Source organism: Chinchilla lanigera, unplaced genomic scaffold (assembly GCF_000276665.1).
Source record: "Chinchilla lanigera isolate Chin_1 unplaced genomic scaffold, ChiLan1.0 scaffold00067, whole genome shotgun sequence".
Classification (NCBI taxonomy): Eukaryota; Metazoa; Chordata; class Mammalia; order Rodentia; family Chinchillidae; genus Chinchilla; species Chinchilla lanigera.
Genome location: NW_004955468.1, coordinates 10,866,755 through 10,886,104, shown reverse-complemented (window position 1 = coordinate 10,886,104; position 19,350 = coordinate 10,866,755). Strand labels below are relative to the sequence as shown.

The 19,350-nt window shown below is 38.9% G+C and overlaps 1 protein-coding gene across 10 annotated transcripts in view; it reads left to right on the top strand.

Moving 5' to 3' along the window:
• Positions 1-19,350, top strand: part of LOC102030177 (interferon-inducible protein AIM2) — a 74,572-nt gene that overhangs the window by 24,608 nt on the left and 30,614 nt on the right. For 7 of the 10 annotated variants that reach the window (XR_001236917.1, XR_001236919.1, XR_001236918.1 and 4 more), the window contains exon 2: positions 17,378-17,494. The exons of 2 other annotated variants lie outside the window; for them this stretch is intronic. The gene's annotated coding sequence lies outside the window, so the exon portion shown is untranslated. Of the gene's footprint in view, positions 1-16,344; positions 16,504-17,377; positions 17,495-19,350 lie in introns of those variants that run through there. One more of the 10 variants, XM_013522459.1, reaches the window with a different exon arrangement.

Below are 19,350 nucleotides of genomic sequence, written 5' to 3'. Positions count from 1 at the left end.
GAGAAACAATAATCTCAAAATCATTCCTGGAAACAAGTATTACCCCGATACCAAAACCAGAGAAAGACCTAACCAAAAAAGAGAACTACAGACCAGTCTCCCTAATGAATATAAATGCAAAAATCCTAAACAAGATACTGGCAAATAGAATGTAGCAAATCCTAGGGAAGGATACTCATCATGACCAAGTAGGATTCATCCAAGGGATACCTGGATATTTTGACATACATAAATAAATAAATGTAATACACCATATCAACAGAGCAAAAGACAAAAATTATATGATTGTGACAGTAGAAAAAGTACCTAACAAAGTCTAACATCCATTCATGATAAAAAAAAACCCTACAGAAAATTGAAATAGGTGGCCTTTATCTCAATCTGATAAAAGCCATCTATTACATCAACAGCCTACATCACTTTAAGTGGCCAAAAAATGAAAGTTTTCACTCTAAAATCAGGAGCAAGAAAAGGATGTTCACTATCACCACTCCTACTCAATATAATTATGGAAACATTAGCCAGAGCAATTAGACAAGAAAAAGAAATACAAGGAAGAAGGATAGGAAAGGAAGAGTTTAAATTATCGTTATTTGCAGATGATATGACACTCTGTATAAAAGATTCCAAAAACTCCACCAAAAGTCGTATACATTTAATAACTGAATTCAGTGGCATAACTGGGTACAAAGTCAACCCTTAAAGATTAATAGCATTCCTGTACACAAAAAACCAGTGCACTGAGAAATTAGGGAAACAATATCTTTCACAATAGCATTGAAAAAAACCGAAATACTTAGGAATGAATCTAACAAAGGATGTAAAAGATCTATACATTGAAAAGTATAGTACTCTGAAAAAGATTGAGGAGGAAATCAGAACATGGAAAGATATCCCTTGCTCATGGGTAGGAATAACCAACATAGTGAAAATGGTCATACTCCCAAAATTGTTACAATGATTTACCATTAGTATTCCCCAGAGAACTGGAGAAAATATTCCCAAAATTCATTTGGAGCCAGAAGAGACCTAGAATTAAAAAAAAATTCACTATCACTACTCCTACTTTACATAATTATGGCAACATTAGCCAGAGCAACTAGACAAGAAAAATAAATACAAGGAAGAAGGATAGGAAAGGAAGAGTTTAAATTATCATTATTTGCAGGTGATATGAGACAACAAAGGCAGGACAAGGGAGCATCATAATCCATGACTTGAAATTACACTACCAAGCTACTGTAATAAAACAGCATGGTCATGGCAAGAAAAACAAAGAGAAAAACCAAAAAACATATCTGAGGATCAATGAAACAGATTAGAAGATGCAGAAACAAGTCCAAACACACTTCACCACCTTATCTTTGACCAATAGGCCAAACATGTTTGCTGGAAGAAAGTTAGCCTCTTTAATAAATGATGCTGGAAAAAGTGGCTTTTCATATGACAAAGCCTAAAACTAGACTCATGTCTATTACTATGCACTAAATTAAAATCTAAATGGGTCAAAGGTCTAAATATGGAAATGGAAATTCTAAATCTGGTGGGAGAAAGAATAAGTAGAATTCTTGAAGACATAGATATAGGCAGAGAGTTCATGAACAAAACCCCAATTGCGTAGGAAATACTATAATGAATAAGCAACTGGGATCTAATCCTACTAAAAAGCTTTTGCACAGCTAAGGAAATTCCCAACAGGTGAAAAGACAACCCACTGAGTGGGAAAAAGTTTTAGCCAGTTGTCACTCAGACAAAGGTTTAATATCTCAAGCATATAAAGAATTTAAAGAATGAGACCCTCCCCCCCCCATATTTAAAAACCAAGCATGGGCATTTGAGGTGAGTGCACACTTAGAGGAAGAAATACAAACAGCAAATAAATATATGAAAAAATGTTCAACATCAATGGTCATTTGAGAGATGCAAATTAAAACAATGCTGAGATTCCTTCTCATGCCAGCAATAATGGCTATTATCAAGAAGCCAACCAGTAACAAATGCTTGTGGGGAAAAAGAAGCCCTTCTCCACTCTTGGTTGTAATATAGACTGGTGCAACCACCATGGAAGTCAGTGTGGAGATTCCCCAGAAATCTAGTACTAGAGGTACCATTTGATGTACCTGTTCCCTTTCTGGGTATCTTCCCAGTAGAATTAAAACTATCATACCAGCAATGCACATCCATGTTTATAGCAGCACAGTTTGTAATAGCTAAAACTTGGAAATGACCCAAATGCCCATCAATCAGACAATGAATAAAAAAGAAGTGTTTTATTTATGCAATGGAGTACTACTTAGCCATAAGTAGAATAAACTTGAGATATTTGTAGGTAAATGGATACACCTTGAGAACACACTCTTAAGTGAAATGGAGGGAACACACATGTGTAAATATCGTATTGTTTTTCTGGCATAAGAAACCAAAAGTTTAAATAAGGATCAAAGTATATACTAGGTTTTTTTTTTTCTCTTTTTTTTGAGACAGGGTCTCACTATGCAGTTCAGGCTGGCCTTGAATTCACTTTGTAGCCCAGCCTGCCCTTGAACTTGCAACGATCTTCCCGCCTCAGCCTTCCAAGTGCTGGGGTTACAGGAGTACACCACCATGCCTGGCTATACTAGGTATTTTGAAATAGTAAGAATTGTTCAAAAAAAAAAAGGGGGAACTAGGGAGAGGAGAAGGGGGAAGGAAGGAAGGGAAAAGAAAAAAAGATAAAAGAACTATGAAATGGAAGCAAAGCCTTGTAAGTAAGGAGGGAAAGAGGGGTTGAAGGGAGAGGAAGGTATTGGGAAAAAAGAGAAAATAAGAATAATCATATACAGGTACACATTCCTTATGATGAATATGATTTTTATGTATATCTAAATTGTATCAATAAACTCACTAAAAAATAAAAAGGAAAAAAGTGAAAATGGCCTTGAAAAGTAAACAACTTGAGTGGATTCAGGACATCCAGGCAGCTACAACAGTGCAATGAAACAGATTCAGGAGAGAGGACTTCCAGAACTGCTTTAGAAAGTGGTGAGAATGATGAGATAATTGTGTTTGAAACGAGGGTGCATTTTGAGGGAAATTAATGGCAATATATCTTTTACTAGAATAATTTTAAAAATTTTAAAAATATTTACTGTGTTTTGTGATCATACTTCTTAGCACTTAAGCTTTGGCCTTTCCATTATCTATCAATTTTCTGCAACAGAAGACAAAAATTTAATTTTATCACACCACTCTTTTCTTTTGTTGTGAAAATACCACATCCCACAAGTGTATGCGATTCTCTCTTCCCAATACATCATAAAATCTTTTCACAATTTCTGGTTAAATCAATGTTTGGTGTTTATATTATTATAACTGTACAAATAAAGCTCACAGTAATTAATTTTGTTCCTTCCCTACACACACAGGTAATTAATTGTCAGTTGGTTATAGAAAATCAGCTGAAAATTCTTTCCCCTCAAATAGTGAATGACATGCTCCAGTTTCCTAGCTTTCAGGGCTGCTGTCAGGAAGATGAGCACCATTCTTCATCTTAAGTCTTGAATGAGGTCCATTCACTCACAGAAAGCATTCAGGATTTCACTTTGTAGTGTTTTATGGGGTCTTGGCCTGAGCCTCCAATCTCCTAAAATGACTTACAGTAAAAGTTTATATAAAAGAGATGAATAATATGTTTGGGGGAGTCTAGGAAGGTCACAACTCTCTCTGGGAGCTAAGACAAGGACTTCTCTGGAAAGCCTGTATTTATTGGGTTTTCAAACAAAGGAGAGGGTTAGGTGAGGTCAGGCATGAAACTGAGCAGGACCTTGGGAAGTTTAGATAAAAGAAATCTTCAAGCAGTAATTTTGCCAATTAAGAACATTGTCCTATCTCTAAGATTGGCATTTATAGCAGGAACCAAAAGGCTGCAGCTTCAGTCTTATAAGAACTGGAATGAAAGACAGGTGTCTTTAGTTGCAGCTCTGTTTTTCCCTCCGAGGTGTTACATTGCCACAGACCAATACAGGTCTCTACTGTGACCGTTGGCATGGAGAACTGCCACTCTGAGAAGGTCACCTAGGCCTGGGACAGACTCATAGGTAAATATAGAAATCCAATTGATTAATTCTAAGGCCTGCTCAGAGCTAGTTCTTGGTTGTCTCTGTCAGTATTTTTTAACTTTAAAGATATGTGTAAAGAAGAACGATATAAAATCAGCCATCTAAGCCTCCACATTAAGAAACAAACAAACAAACAAAAGAACAAAACCAAAATGAAAAAAACCAAACTAAATCCAAAGTAAAAGCCAGGAGTGCTGGTGCATGATGGCAAACACCACCATGCTGTGTGGTTGAGTCATTAGGATCTCAAGTTTGAGCCCACCCTGGGCAATTTAGCAACTAGTGAGACTCTGTCTCAAAAGTTACAAAATAAAAAGGGGTGTGAAGGTCCTTATGTCAATACCAGGAAAGAAGGTAAGAAAGAAAGAGAGAGAAAGAGAGAAAAACAAGGAAAGAAGGAAGGAATAACAGAAGGAAGGGAAGGAAGGAAAAGAGAAAAGAAATAATAAAAATTAGAACAGATTAATAAAATTGAAAACAAGAAATCAGTGGTGAAGATCAGTGAAGCCAAAAGCTGTTGTTTGTATTTTCAGTAAAATTGATAAGCTCTTCGCCATGATAGCTAAGAAAACAGAGGACACAAATAATATGGCAAATGAAAGAAAAGATATCACTGTAAATCTCACATTAAGAGAGTAATAAATGAATAGTATGCACAACTTTGTATTCACAAATTTGATAAAATTGATGAAATGAATCTATTCCTTATATGACACAATCTACCAAAATGCACAGAAGAAGAGAGATTCTGGTAAAGCTTTCATCTATTAAATAAATAATAACTAGTAATCATTAAAACACCAGACTCACACAGGTTCACTGGTAAATTTTACCACTCAAGAAAGTGTAATGATTCTCTGCAGCCTCCTTCAGAAGACAGAAACAGAAGTAATACTTTTGAACTTACTTTATGAGGTCAGAAGTATCCCGATAGCCAAACCAAAAGGAGATATAAGAAGAAAAAGGAATGGCAAACCAATAGTTCATGAATATGCATGCAAATATCCTTGATAAAATCCTAGGAAGTTGAATCTAAAAATGTTTTTGAAAGAATTATTCTTTTGAAGTATAACTATGGTGAAGTAGGACTAATCTTAGGTATGAAAGGATGTTAAACATTAGGAAATCCAGAACTGTAACTCACGTCAAGTTACATTTCTAAAGAAGAAAAATCACAGATCATGTTAGCATATGAGGAAAAAAAATGGCAAAATTCAATACTCATACATGAGAACTCTCAGTAAATTCAGGATAGAAGGGAAGGACTTCAACTTGATAAAGAATATTTATTTTAAAAAATACCCTCTAATAAAATCATACATAATGGTGAAAAAAATCAAAGCTTTCCTATTAACATTAGGAAGAAGTCAAGGACATCCCCTCTTACAACTTTCCAACATCACTGGAAATCATAGATAATGTAACAGGAGAAAAGCAAGTAAGAGGTGTGCAGACTGGAAAGGAAAAAATACAGTCTTTGCAGATGAGATGATGTTATAAGTAGGAAATCTGAGCCAATCAACAAAATAAACCAGAACAAATAAGTGACTACAGCAAGGATACAAGGTTAATATAAAATAGATTGGAAAATTAATATAAAAAAGCCAGTTGCTTTCCCATATATGAGCAATAATAAATGCAATTTCAAATTAAAGCATGATATTACTTACATTAGAACCCTCAGAAATAAAGTACTTAGATATAAATCTGGCATAATATGTACAACATCCACATGAGGAACACTACATAACACTGAACCAATGAATTGAAAAAATGAAATAAATAGAGACATATCTGAAGTTCATTGATAGGAAGATTCATTATTGTCAAGATGCCACTTTTTTGAACTTGATCTATATATTCAGTGCAGTCAAAATTGCATGAAGTTATTTTGTGTGTGTTGATTTTACATTTTATATGGAAAAGCAAGGGGTCTAAAATAGCCAACACACTACTCAACATTAAGACTTACAAAGCTATAGTAATCAAGATAGCATGACAGTGGCAGGAGAGAAGAAAAACAAATCAGAAGAGCAGAGTACAGAGTCCAGAAGACCCATATAAATATAGTTCACTGTGTTAGGGTAAAGTGAGGCACAATTGAGACCACTGAGGCAGGCAGAGTTTAAGCAATGTGTGAGAATTTTATTGCAGACCAGGTGTGGTCAGGCCAAGGGTAAAAAGACCATTGGCCCTGAGCAAGGGGTGAAAGCATGTTTTATAGGGGAGTTTAGGTAGTGGAGAGGGCCTTGATGAGGGGGGTGCAAAATTTTGGATCGCTGAGCTACAGGTCTGGGGATGGCTGATAAACAGGGTGTTGGGTACAGAAGGGTGCTGGTAGGCACAGCATGTCTCTTGTGGTTTTTCACAGAATCAGCTCTCTGCAGGTTGAGCTGTGCAGGACAGCTACTAACTGGTTGAGCTGTGTGGGGAAGCTGCTAGCTTCAGTGCTATGCACCCCAGATGGGAGTAACAGATCTGCTTGGGGAGTTTTGCTCTCCTGGCTGGGTGGGTGTCTTGTCTGGAGACCTAAAATTCCTGTTTATTGTGTTACAGAAAAAGAAGATGGGTAAGGGAGTGCAGTTTCTCAAGACTTCTTGAAGCATGACTAAGGGGCTGCACAAACATCCTAGAAAAGAGAGAAAAAAATGAGTGGGGAGGGGTGTTGGGCTGGTGGTAGTATGTAAGGTATTGAATCCAGGTGAGGCGGCAGTGTGCTAGGAGCATGATGATCTTTGGCTCTTGCTAAGGGTCAGCTTGAGATTCCTGCAGGACAGCAGTGTAATGGGCCATCGGGAGGAGCTGTCTGGAAGTTATGGATCAGATCTATCCTTGAATAAAATCTGTTAAGAGTCTTATTGTACAAGGTCCAAACAATAACAGCAGAAAGACAGGGACAAGTGGCCAGAGTATGGGGAGAAGCCAAGATGTCCAACCTGTTTGGAAGAAGCCTCCTCCCCAACCCAACCTTTTGCTTGTTCTTTGAGCTTGGTAGCTTGGTCCCATCTGGACTGTCTGATGGATAGAACCAGATCTGCTCATGTTGAAGCAGCATTCCTCTCTGAGGAAGATGCAGGTGTTTCCTTTTTTCTGCAGTGAGTAGATCCAGGGCACAGAGGTTTTGGAGGACCACCCTGCCAGAGAATCTACTTCCTTTTATAAGCCCAGTACAGAATCAGAAATCTTTCTGGGCCCCTCAGATATTTCTTTTGAGAGCTGCTGGCAGGCTATGTTGGAGATAGCCACTCTTGCACCTCTCATCCCCATGCCTGTGGAGGTTCCAAGGCTTACTAGTATGGGAATGAGTACCAGGGCTGCCTATGGCTGTCATCTGAGAGGGGTTTGCACAGGGACCGGGAGCTCAGTTTGCCCAAGGGCTATATCTATTTTTGGGGTCAGGAATAGGAGCATACATGGCAGGCAGAGATAAGTGGAGGTTCTGCACAGCCAGAGGACCCCAGATGTATTTAGGTAGATAAACATTATGCATCATTAAAGTGCTTTTTATCTTAGAACTCTCTTTTTGCCATTGTCTCCTGCTGGTGGTGAGTACAGCCCCTGTAAAATGGGGAGCAGAGCCTGGGTGTCCTTTCAGGTGGTGCCTGGGGCTTTATCTTGCCAGTGTGAAATAAATCTTACCATGTACACAAAAAGCAATTGGGAGGAGTTTTTTAGGTTGTGCAGTAGGAGGCATTGGGCCAGGATGGTGCCCCAGTTGGGGTGTTTGGCCAGCGATTGTGGATCAGCTGCTAGAGGAGACCACAGTGGTAATTTGCGATAAAGAAGTTGGTGGGGTGAGCAGAACCAGGAGTTTATGTTTATGAGCTTGTTTCTATGCTTGGGAGCCTTGACATCCTGAAGCTGACTGACTCAAATGCTGTGTTTCTGTGGTCAAGGGGAAAGTGAAGGTTTAAAGTTGCATTTAGAGGCGGGTGAGTCCCTTAGGGGTATCCCTGGGGAGCCCTTCCTGAAGAGGCATAGGGTGGTCTTGAAAGATTCTTTTATGCCTGTGGCTACTGGTCTTGTAATGTGATGACGTTTAGGTGTGCAGGGACCCATGAGCATGGTGTCCCTGTAGGCTTCAGTGTCCCAAGTGTGTGTCTCAAAAGTGGGGAACCAGATGAATTCAGCCGTGGCCCATGTTGAGTGGGGAAAACATGTACCCTTGGTGGAGGGGGTGGAAGCAGAAATCCAAATCCAGCAATCTTGTGCCAGTGATGGTTTGGAGTGGTGTAGTAAGGAATAATAAGCTACTAGCTGGTTGAGCTGTGTGGGGAAGCTGCTAGCTTCCTGTCATTGCTGTGCAGCTGTAGGTGTGAGTAACAGATCTGACTGGGGGGGTTTTCTCTCCTGGTTCAGTGGGTATCTGGTCCAGAGACCTGACACATTGATCTTTCACAAAGGAGCAAAAGTAATACAGTGGAGAAAAATACTGTTTTCAGCAAATGGTGCCAGACAAGTGAGTACTCCATGCAAAAAACATGCATCTAGATGCAAAACTTCTACCATTCATAAAAATTAACTCAGAATGGATCATGAGCCTAAAGGTAGTGTAAAATTATAAAAACATCTGAGCAGATTATGTGGGAGAAAAACCTAGATGACCTTGGATACAGAGATGGTTTTAAATGCAATTTCAGCAGCACAGTGTGTGAAAGAAAGAACTGATAACCTGGACTTAACTGAAATTAAAATGGGAGACATGGGGGAGGCTATATGCATGTGGGGAAGGAGCTACACAGGAACGTTATACCTAACGCTCAGATTTTGCTACAAACCTAAAGCTGCTTTTAAGTATAAAGTCTATCTTAAGAAATCACAGAAAAATGATTCTCCTTTCCATATGCTATCATTTTGTTTATCACACTATACTATTTTTTTGATAGCTCTTCCCTCCATTTTCACAGTTGTCTCTAATTTAAACAAGTATTAACTGGATATTATGTAGTATGACGCAAACCTCTATGTTTCTTATCTTGTCTCTCCTTTTTTTCCTCATTGTCTTCTGGATATACTTTTACAAAGAGCTCTTCAACTATCCTTTATCACTGTATTAACTTAAAATTTTTCTGCTATCCCATTATAAAATATCTCCCTCAAATCTCTTTTGTTAATTAGTTCATTTTCACAAGAATGAGCACTTCTTTTTTGTTTCATTGATGCAATGCCTTATTTATCTGATGACTCTATATGTCTTCTACCTTGTGCTTTGTCCTGGTTTCAAGTTCTTTTCCTTTTTACTTCTGTCTTTTGTTAGAGGCTTTTCTGAATGTGATTTGTGTCTGTTTACTTATATTAAAGAAAGAAATGTGCAAACTGATCAGAGTTCTTGGTGTGTGACCCTGGCTTATGTATAGGTTAGTTTTCCCGTAGTATTAACAGGAAAGAATGTTGGGGAACCCAACATGTCTGAACCAAGGACATTTTTCATCACTTGTGCCAGTCATTGTGGTGCAGTGGCCATAAACCTGGCTGCCAGAGCTCCAGGAGTCAAGGAGGGAAGGGCTTGGGGATCCCACTTTTCTCTTTGGGAGACTTATTTAAACATCCACCTCCAGCATGTTGCGTCTTTCTTTTTCTTTGCCTGTGTCCTTCTTGTTAAATTTCCTGGGGATGTAAACCTGGAGGAAGAGTACCCCTCTTCTGCCAGGCTGCCTGGTTTGTCTGTTCTCTTGTGATAACTGTGCTTCTTTCCACCTTCCTCACTTCACCACCGTCATGAGATCTGCAGCTTCAAATCACTACATCTGCCTGGGGTGTGTGGGGTCTCACTCTCTGGTCCCTAAGACACAATATTGTGGATCCAAATTAAAGGAGGAAGATTTATTTTAACTCACAGCTGGCTGCCAAGCAGGGTAGCAGAGGAGAAAAAGCTTATGGCATGGCCAACAGGAAACAGAGATCAAGGGAGAAGGGAAAGAGATAGACCCTTCCAGGCTGTGCCCCCAAGGACCTACCTCCTCCATCCAGACATCACCTCTAAAATCACAGTCAGCTACATACTCATCAGAGGACTGATACATCCATCAGAGGATTAGTATCCCACCCCCACGATCCAGTCATCCCTGAACCCCATGATGAGCACATGAGGCTTCAGGGGGACATTTACATACAGACCATAATATGTGGTTTGGTTTTTCTTTGGGTCTCTCAGTGAGGAACCTTCACTCGTTTACTAAATGTCATATGGTGACACCTCACACTTTGCATTTTCTAAACATTTTCATTCTTGTTATCTCTTTGCTATTTTTTAGTCTTATGTGTGTCACTCATGCATTCAGTGCATATGTATAAGTGCCTTCTGTGTGGATGGCAAAGTGTCAGGTGCAGTGCATATAGCAAGCAGATAGACAGCAATCCCTGCTCACATTACAGCCCTTCACACTGTGGAAGAAGGGTCAGAGAATAAACAAACACATAAAATGGATAGTGTATCAGATGGGACTGGTGCTGGATGTGGGCAAAGTAATGTAGAAAAGGGGTAGAGAACCTGCTGGTCAGACAGGCCTGGCTGATAAGATATCATCTGAGCTGACATCTGATAGGAGTGTGGAGACACACCTTACAGCTGGAGGCCGGAAGCCCTACAGCTGTTGGCTGATTCTCCACACCTGGATGAATGCTCTTTCTCAGCTCCTGAAGCTCTGGCAGCATGCTTTAGTGAGAACTGCAATCATAATGTGTTAATGTTGTTATTAACTTACATGTTTGTTTCCACACCTTGACACAGCTGCTTAACCTTGGGGACCTTGTCTTATTTACTTTTATATCCTCAGAATCTAATGCATCATATTAGGTGTTCAGAGTATCACTGTTGATTCAGTGAGTAAGAGATAAGATACTCCAGTCAACTATAGTCTAGCTTCAACCCCAAACCTCCAAATTTGGTGTTAGGAGTCTTGATTAGGAAGGAGGATTCTATATGTGATTGACATGCCCTCCAGGATCAATGTGTCTTTTTCTACCAAGAACAAGCCATTCCTTAACCTTTCAGTTACACCATGCACCAATTTTTTATGTCTCCTTGGTCACTTCCTTCTTTGCGTCAGTGTAGCTATATGGTATGAAACAGCTATGAGTTTCTCCAAGAGTTTTCTTCTGTGGCTGTCAGGAGACAATTCTAGCTTGTGTTATTACTCACTCTACTAGCCTTAAGCCTCAGAGTCCTGTCATGCCTGGAGTCTGAAGGTGGAATGGATGTGTATCAGAAGTAGTTGTGAATCTTCCCAATGTGCCATAGGCTTGGTAGCTTTTAGGTGTGTGGTGCTGGAGACTGAACCCAGGACCTCACACATTAGATCAGTACAGAGCTACACCCCAACTGTGTAACTTTAAAAGTCACCCAGATTATTTAGCTATCCTCTGGTTCCCCTGCTAGTTTAAGCTCTCTGAATAGAAGGCACAGGCAGTTGTCTGTTGCTCAGCCCAGGGGTGAGGAGCTAAGTGCTGTGGAGGAGTGGGGTCAGAGAGAAGAGACTGGCTGCTTTCTCCACAGGAAAGGAAGACTGAAGAAAGACCCAGCTAAGCCATTCTTTCCTCTGAGGGCTTAAATGTGAGCAAATGCACATCTGCTGTGCAATGAAGTATTTACTTCTCTTTTATTGTCACTTTAGCCCTGTCCCCTGGTGTCTCTGAGAGGATATTATGTCTCTTAAGCTTCACCTTCTTGTAAGACTGTGCCGCAGTTCCTCTTGCAGAGTCCCCCAGTGTACTGACTTAAGACCCCGTGGGGCACTTGCAGTTTTCCCACCCCTCCTCTCAGACAGCAGGGCCTCCCTGCCAGACCTCAACCTTCCTATGAAGTCTCTGTTCTAGACCAGGCAGATGCTATGGTGTGATTTCAAGATGGTGCCATTTCTTAATCATTTTCATCCTGCTCATGAAAACCTTTCTGGTCTTCTACTTTTCCTCTACTCTTTCTCGTGTCCTTTTAAAACACAGTTTTAAAAAGACATCCATCTACTTTCTTTTGTCAGCCTGATATACAAGTTACTACCTCCCTTTCCAGGTAAAACTTATTTGTTATAAAATGCCATGACTTCATATCCACCCTTACCACTTTTTATACTGTGGCAGTGGCTCACTTGGAATGATTTCTCTGTGCATGACTCTATGTTCTTGACGTGTATGGATTCATCTAACAGTAGTCTTTTAATGGAGATGAGAACATTGTTCCCATTTTATAGTCAAGGATATGGATGCTTAAAAAGGTTGTAATTTATCAGAGGTCATATAGCCAGTCAATGGGAAAGCCAAAATTTGAATCATATCTGTCTGGCTATATATCTGTCAGCTGCAGGTAGCAAGTTCATCCAGTTGGAAATCCTTGAGGAATTCAGAAATCCTGGCATGGAAAAGTAGGTGGTATCCCTTTATAATAGATGTCATATGCAGAAGATGTGGGTGGGCTTCTTCCAATTCATAAGGAGTATCTTATTGGGGATCATTATAACATTTCACTTTTATGAGCAATTTTCATTTTGTTCTTCTATGGCATCAGTTCTTCCTCTCTTCTCATGAAACACAGTAGTTTTTCCAATGTTAGAAAAATGAGCTAGCCAACAAAAGGAACATCTCCCAGTCTATATCTTCTTCCTCCTTTAATCACAGTTCTCTAACCCTTTTATAGCAAAAACTATGTGTTACTTGCTTTCTTTTTTCTGCACACTTGAGTTAAACATGTTTTTGCATTGTCATCAAAATTAGTATTGTCAATGTCCCCAGTGAACCCCGCACTGCTAATTCTATATCATTTATATGGTCTTTATCTTACCTAGTATTTTGGAAACTTTTGACACAGTTGATCCTTTTATCTCTTTAAGAATTGTCTTCTTCTTGTAATTTAAAACCTACCAACAAAGACAAGCCCAGGCCCTAATGGATTCACTGTTGAATTCTTCAAGAAATTTAGAGGAGACCTAGTACCACTATTTCTCAAACTCGTTAATGAAATTGAAAGGGAAACAATAATCCCAAATTCACTCCTAGAAACAAGCATTATCCTGATACCCAAATCAGAGAAAGACCCAATCAAGTAAGAGAACTATAGGCCAATCTCCCTAATGAATGTAGATATAAAATCTTCAGTAATATACTGACAAACAGAATGCAGCAAATCGTCAAGAAGATTATAGACCACGAACAAGTAGGATTCATCCAAGTGATGTGGGCATGGTTCAACATGCACAAATCAATAAATGTAGTGCACCATATTAACAGAGCCAAGGACAAAAGCCAGATGATCTTTTCAAGAGATGCAGAAAAGCTTTTGATGAAGTCCAGCCCCATTCCTGATAAAAACCTTACAGAAAATTGGCATAGGTGGTCTTTACCTCAATCTAATGAAAGCCATCTACAATAAACCAACATCCAACATCATCTTAAATGGACAAAAACTGAAAGCTTTTGCTCTAAAATAAGGAACAAGATAAGAATGTTCACTATCTCCACTCTTACTGGGCATAGTTCTGGAAATTTTAGTCAGAGCAATTAGACAAGAGAAAGAGATGAAAGGAATAACAATAGGAAAGGAATAATTTAAATTATTATTTGTGAATGACATGTACTCTACATAGAAGACCCCCAAACTTCACTAAAAGCTGTTAGATTTAATAAGCAAATTCAGTAGCATAGCTGGATATAAAGTCAACACTCAAAAATCAATAGCCTTCTGTACATGAATAACAAACTCACTGAGAGAGAAATTAGGGAAACGACCTTTCACAATAGCATCCAAATAAAGAAATATCTAGAAGTCAATCTAATGAAGGTAGTACTGTAAGCGACCTCTAAATTGAAAACTACTGTTGTCTGAAAAAGGAGATTGAAGAGGATATCAGAAAATGGAAAGTTATCCCTTGCACTTGGGCAGGAAGAACAAATATAGTAAAAATGATCATTCTTCCAAAATCATTATACAGATTTAATGCAATTCTGATCAAAATTCTAACAGCATATTCACAGAATTAAAAAAAAAAAATCCTAAAATTACAATCCCTGACTTGAAATTAAGCTATAAAGCTATTGTGACAAAAATAGTGTGGCAACAAAAAAATAGACCTGAGGATCAATGGAACAGATTAGAAGATGCAGAAAAAACTTCAGACATATTCAGCCATCTTACCTTGACAAAGGTGCCAAACACATTCACTGGGTGAAAGATAGATTCTTTGATAAACGGTGCTGGAAAAACTGGCTTTGCACATGCCTAAGATTATAATTGGGCACATATTTTTCTCCATGTACTAAAGTTGAAATGGACCAAAGATCTAAATATTAAAACAAAGACATTTAAATCTGCTGGAGGACAGAATAGACAAAACTCTTGAAGACATTGGTGTAGGCAGAGACTGTATGAATAAAACCCCAATCACACAGGAACCATCACAAAGAATCAACGTGAATCTCCTCTTATTAAAAAGCTTTTTCACAGAAAGAGAAACTACTAACAGACTGAAGAGACAATCCAGAATGTGGGAAAAAAGTGTTTGCCAGCTGTTCTCAGACAAAGTATTACTATAGTGAATGTAGAAAGAACTCATAAAAATGACACCTCCCAAATTTAAAGACCCAATCCAAAAATGGATATCTGAGATGGTAATACACTTCTCAGAAGAAGAAATATAAACAGCAAATAAATATATGAAAAAGTGTTCAACATCACTGGTCCTTTGAGAGATGCAAATTAAAACAACACTGAGATCCCACCTTATCCCAGAAAGGATGTCTATTATCAAGAAATCAACCAATAACAAATGCTGGTGGGGCTGTGGGGATAAAGGAACCTTCTCCACTGTTGGTGCAACCACTGTGGAAATCAGTGTGGAGGTTTCTCAAAAAAACCCAGGACTAGAGGTTCCTTTGATCCTGCCATTGCCTTCTTGGATATCTTCCCAAAAGAAGTACAACCATGATACCACAGTGATATATGCACACCCATGTTTATAGCAGCACAGTTTATAATAGTCAAATCTTGGAACCAACTCGAGTGCCCATCAGTTGGTGAATGATTAAAGAAGGTGTGGTTTTTTCATACAATGGAGAACTGCTCTTCATAAAGAAGGATACCCTTGAGACATTTCTAGGAAAGTGGATGCACCTTGAGTCCATACTCTTAAGTGAAATAAATCAGACACACATGAGTGAATACTACATTGCTTTTCTGGTATGAGAAGCCAATAGTGTAAATAAGGACCAAAATATATAATAGGTATTGTTAAATAGGCGGAAAATGTTCAAATGAGGAGGGGAACAAATAAAAGGGGACGGAGAAAGGAAAGAAGGGAAAAGTAAAATAAATGAGAAAGGAAGGAAAACAGGGAAACAAAGCTTTGTAAATGGGCATGGAGGAGGGGGTGAAGGGAGGGGAGGAGAATGGGGAAAAACAAGTTATATCGTCTACAGCTATAAATTTCTCTACGATGAATGCAATCATTATGTATATCTAAAATGTACCAATGAAAGTTAATTAAAAATTATTTTCTTTCTTCTAGAACACTACCTTTTCTTATATTCTACTTCCCTCACCAGTGTGAAAGCCTCTGTGCCTAATCAAACTTTGTCTCTCACACTAGATGTTGGAGGGGCCAGGAGTTTAGCTGGCCCTTCTTTTATTTCACTGCATTCTCTCTGGTGAAGTCAGATAACCTGATGTACGCAGGCCCATGCCACACTTGGCACCGACACAAGCCAGAGTACACTTTTGATGCTCTAAGGCAGTTGTAGCGAGCCTATGGCATGCATGCTGCAGTGGGCTGTTTGTATCACTGAAAGCTCTAAAAGGTTCGCCATCACTACTCTAGGACATGCATCTTTGCTGGTTGTAGGGTGGGTCTGGAGGCTCCGTCATCAAGCACTGGCCTGGAAATATCTATGCTCCCTGAGGTGAAGGCCCTGTGGTGGAGACAATTCCTTATCCAACAAGTGGACACTAAACTGGGTCGCTTCTGAGTCTGACAGCCACAGGGACCTGTAGTCAGGGGGGAAGAGTAATGATGTGACCCTGACACACTCCAAGTCTGGCAGTGGTGTAGGCCTAACTTAAGTCCATCCCAGAGATATACAAGTAGCTGTCTAATGCTGGACCAGGTCTGGTGGCTTTGTCTGTGTGTCCTTTGCATTCTCCCTGGTGCCAGGTCCCACCCCAGGAAGGCTGTTCTGTGACCCAAGGCAAAGGCAAATGCTAGCTTTTGTGTTCTGTTCCCCAGTGGGAAAACTCTGGTTCCACACTCGGGTTCCTGGCTGGAGAGGAGTGGTAAAAGAAGTCAGTGGCTTGACTAGTGCAGTTTTGGGGACTCAGTCCGTCCTGGAGAACAGAACCAAGGGGCTCTGCTGAGCAATGGGTTTCATCATGGCAGACCTGGTGCAGTACCTAAGCCCTGGACTTGACCCCCAACCCCCACACCAAGTAAGATGCATCTCTTTCTATGCCGCTCAGAGTTGTTGGGGGAGAGCTCTTACATGGAACTACCCTCCCTGCCTTCATCAAGGTGTCTTTTCTTATTATTATACTAAAACCAGCGCTATGGTCCCTCACCGAACCATGGTCTCCCACCTGGCTTCTTTAGTTCTTGTAGAGTTATTGAGTATATTAATAGCTCTTCAATGTGGTGTGCCTGTAGGGAGAGGAGCACGGGGAGATCTTACTCAATCACTCTCCTCTGCTTCCTTAGAGCTCTGGCTCTTGATCAGTCAAACCAAATGGATCCAATAAAGTCTAAACAGTGAAGATACTGAGGTGCCTAGGGCTAAGTTTTAAATAGGGAAACCCAGAAAGTTGATTCAAGGAATATTTATTCAACAAATTTTATTGTATACCTGTTGTGTGGCAGAGACTGTTTCAGGAGGCAAGAGGGGAAGAGTGAATATTCAACAAAGTCCTGGCCGCGAAGGAACTTCATTCCATGAGAGATGGCCATTAATAAAAACAGCAGAAGCCATATATAATACACCGTTACATACGCAACTTCCATGAAGGCAAGGAAACAGTGGATGGTAATAGAGAAGAACAGGGTCATGTACTATTTTATAAAATATGCGCAAGGATGGTTGAAGTTAGAAAGAAATGGCAACCTTTAAATTAAGAGAATAACAACCCCCCCAAAAAAAATTAAGAGAATAAGCTGTGATATATTTTAGGTGAAGAGAAATCAATGCTTTCAGCAAATATAATAATTGATTGTTATTATATTATTCCAGGAATTATAAAGAAGGTTAAGTATTTAGGAAGTGGGTATTTTCCAAATCACAACCAATAACAACTGTTTTTTCTTTCTTAAAAGGCGTTACTGAAATTTTCTGAACAATAAGGTCATTGGCTGAAGAAGGTGCGAAGGGGTTGATTCAGGAGAGTTGAGTTCAGGCTTTTTTATTGTCTTTCACTAGCTGTGTGGCCCCAGGTGAGTCATCCCAATCTGAACCTCGAATTTAACCTTCAATAACTGATAGATCATAGTAAAATAAATGGAGACTGACATTTCTCAGCACATCACACTGGGTATGTGCACCCAGGGATAGGAAAGCTCCTGTGTGGGAGATAAATTTACTACCTAGTTGTGTTCTCTTCTTTCTGTGTTCCAGCCTCCATGGAAGAGCACTTTCTTTGTACAGTGTGAAATGCTATCCAGTGATGATGATCTGTCATGCATGGACAGTACCATGCTTCTCAAACCAGTGTGTCTTTTTTGGGTCATGCATCCAACAGCTAGTTCTGAATGTATTACATTTTGCCCTGTAACACATACTTACTGTTTTTATATTTTATTTTTTTGGTGGTGATAGTGGTGGTTGAACGCAAGCTTTTGAGCATGAGGAGTGAGCCCTCTACTACTGAGCTATCCCCAGCCCCACAAATACTTTAAAATACTTGTTAATTTAACCAATATTATGGAATAAACTTCAAATTCTAATCAATGAGATTAAAACAAACTTTCAAAGGAATAGCTGTCTTGATTTACTCATATACAACATATGTTGAAAATGCGATTATGTGATTGTATAAGAATGTTACAGAAGTACTAGTTTTACATAGACAAATAGGAAGCAAACTGAGTTTACTGTATTGTATCTTGCCACTCCACCAAAGTAGTTTCTGCTCGGCTTTCGTCACTAGGACTGGGACATTTGGCAGATGAATCAACCCGTATTTAAGTATGTTCTTTATTTTGAAAATGGTGCTAAATTTTTGATTTTCACTTATGAGCTCCAAAGATGTAAGCTGAGCTGCTCTAGTCCTTACCAACCTACAGGAAAAAAATATGTCAGGCCATATTATCTACAATAACTTAGCGTTTGCAGTTAACATAGACTTTACTTGGTAGGTTCCTGAAGCTCTTCCGAAATTTGCAATACATCATTTTCCCCTCATAAATCTGTTCTCTTTCTTTGGCTTATTTCTTCTTCCTCACTGTAGATGTCACTAATTGCTAGTAATGGCAAACATTATTTTTAATGTTTCTTGGACATTCAAATAAATTGTGTACCCGTATCTTTTGCTTATGTTTTAGATGGTTCATTTATATTTTTTATTGTTGTGTGGTTCTCCATGTATTTTGAAAACAAGTTTTTCATTAGTCATATACATTGAAGAAGTATCTTCCCAGCCTTTACTCTCTGTTGACTCTTTGTGCATATTTTCTACAAAGAAATTTAAAATGTGCACACTCAGATTTGACAGAGTTTTCCTCTTTTGCATTTATTAACCTATAGATTACATGCAGAACTGCAAAAGGCTCCCATAGAACTTATCAAGATATGCCTAAAATCTATATGAAAGGGCAAAGACAAAAATATATAAACCTAATCTAAAATGTTTATAGGAAACATTATTCTTACTAGATACCAACACTTAATTATAAATACGTGCATTTATGACTGTTTTACTTCATTGTGAGATAGTCTATATTTTCTTTAACAGCATTACTATTCCTATTTATGTATTTAATCTAGCTAGACATATATTTTGTGTATGATGTGAGAGAAAGATCCAATATTATTATTCTTACATACTTCCTGAACACTTTTTACAGCCTGCCATTCTTTCTTTAGGATATTTATAATGTCACTTTGGTGACAATGCTTTTGTTGAGATGTGATCCTATTTCCACAGTCTATTATTAGTTGATTTTTTTCTTTGCAACTATGAAACTTCTTTAATAACTACGTATTTATAATTAAGTGTTGGTATCTAGTAAGAATAATGTTTCCTATAAACATTTTAGATTAGGTTTATATATTTTTGTCTTTGCCCTTTCAT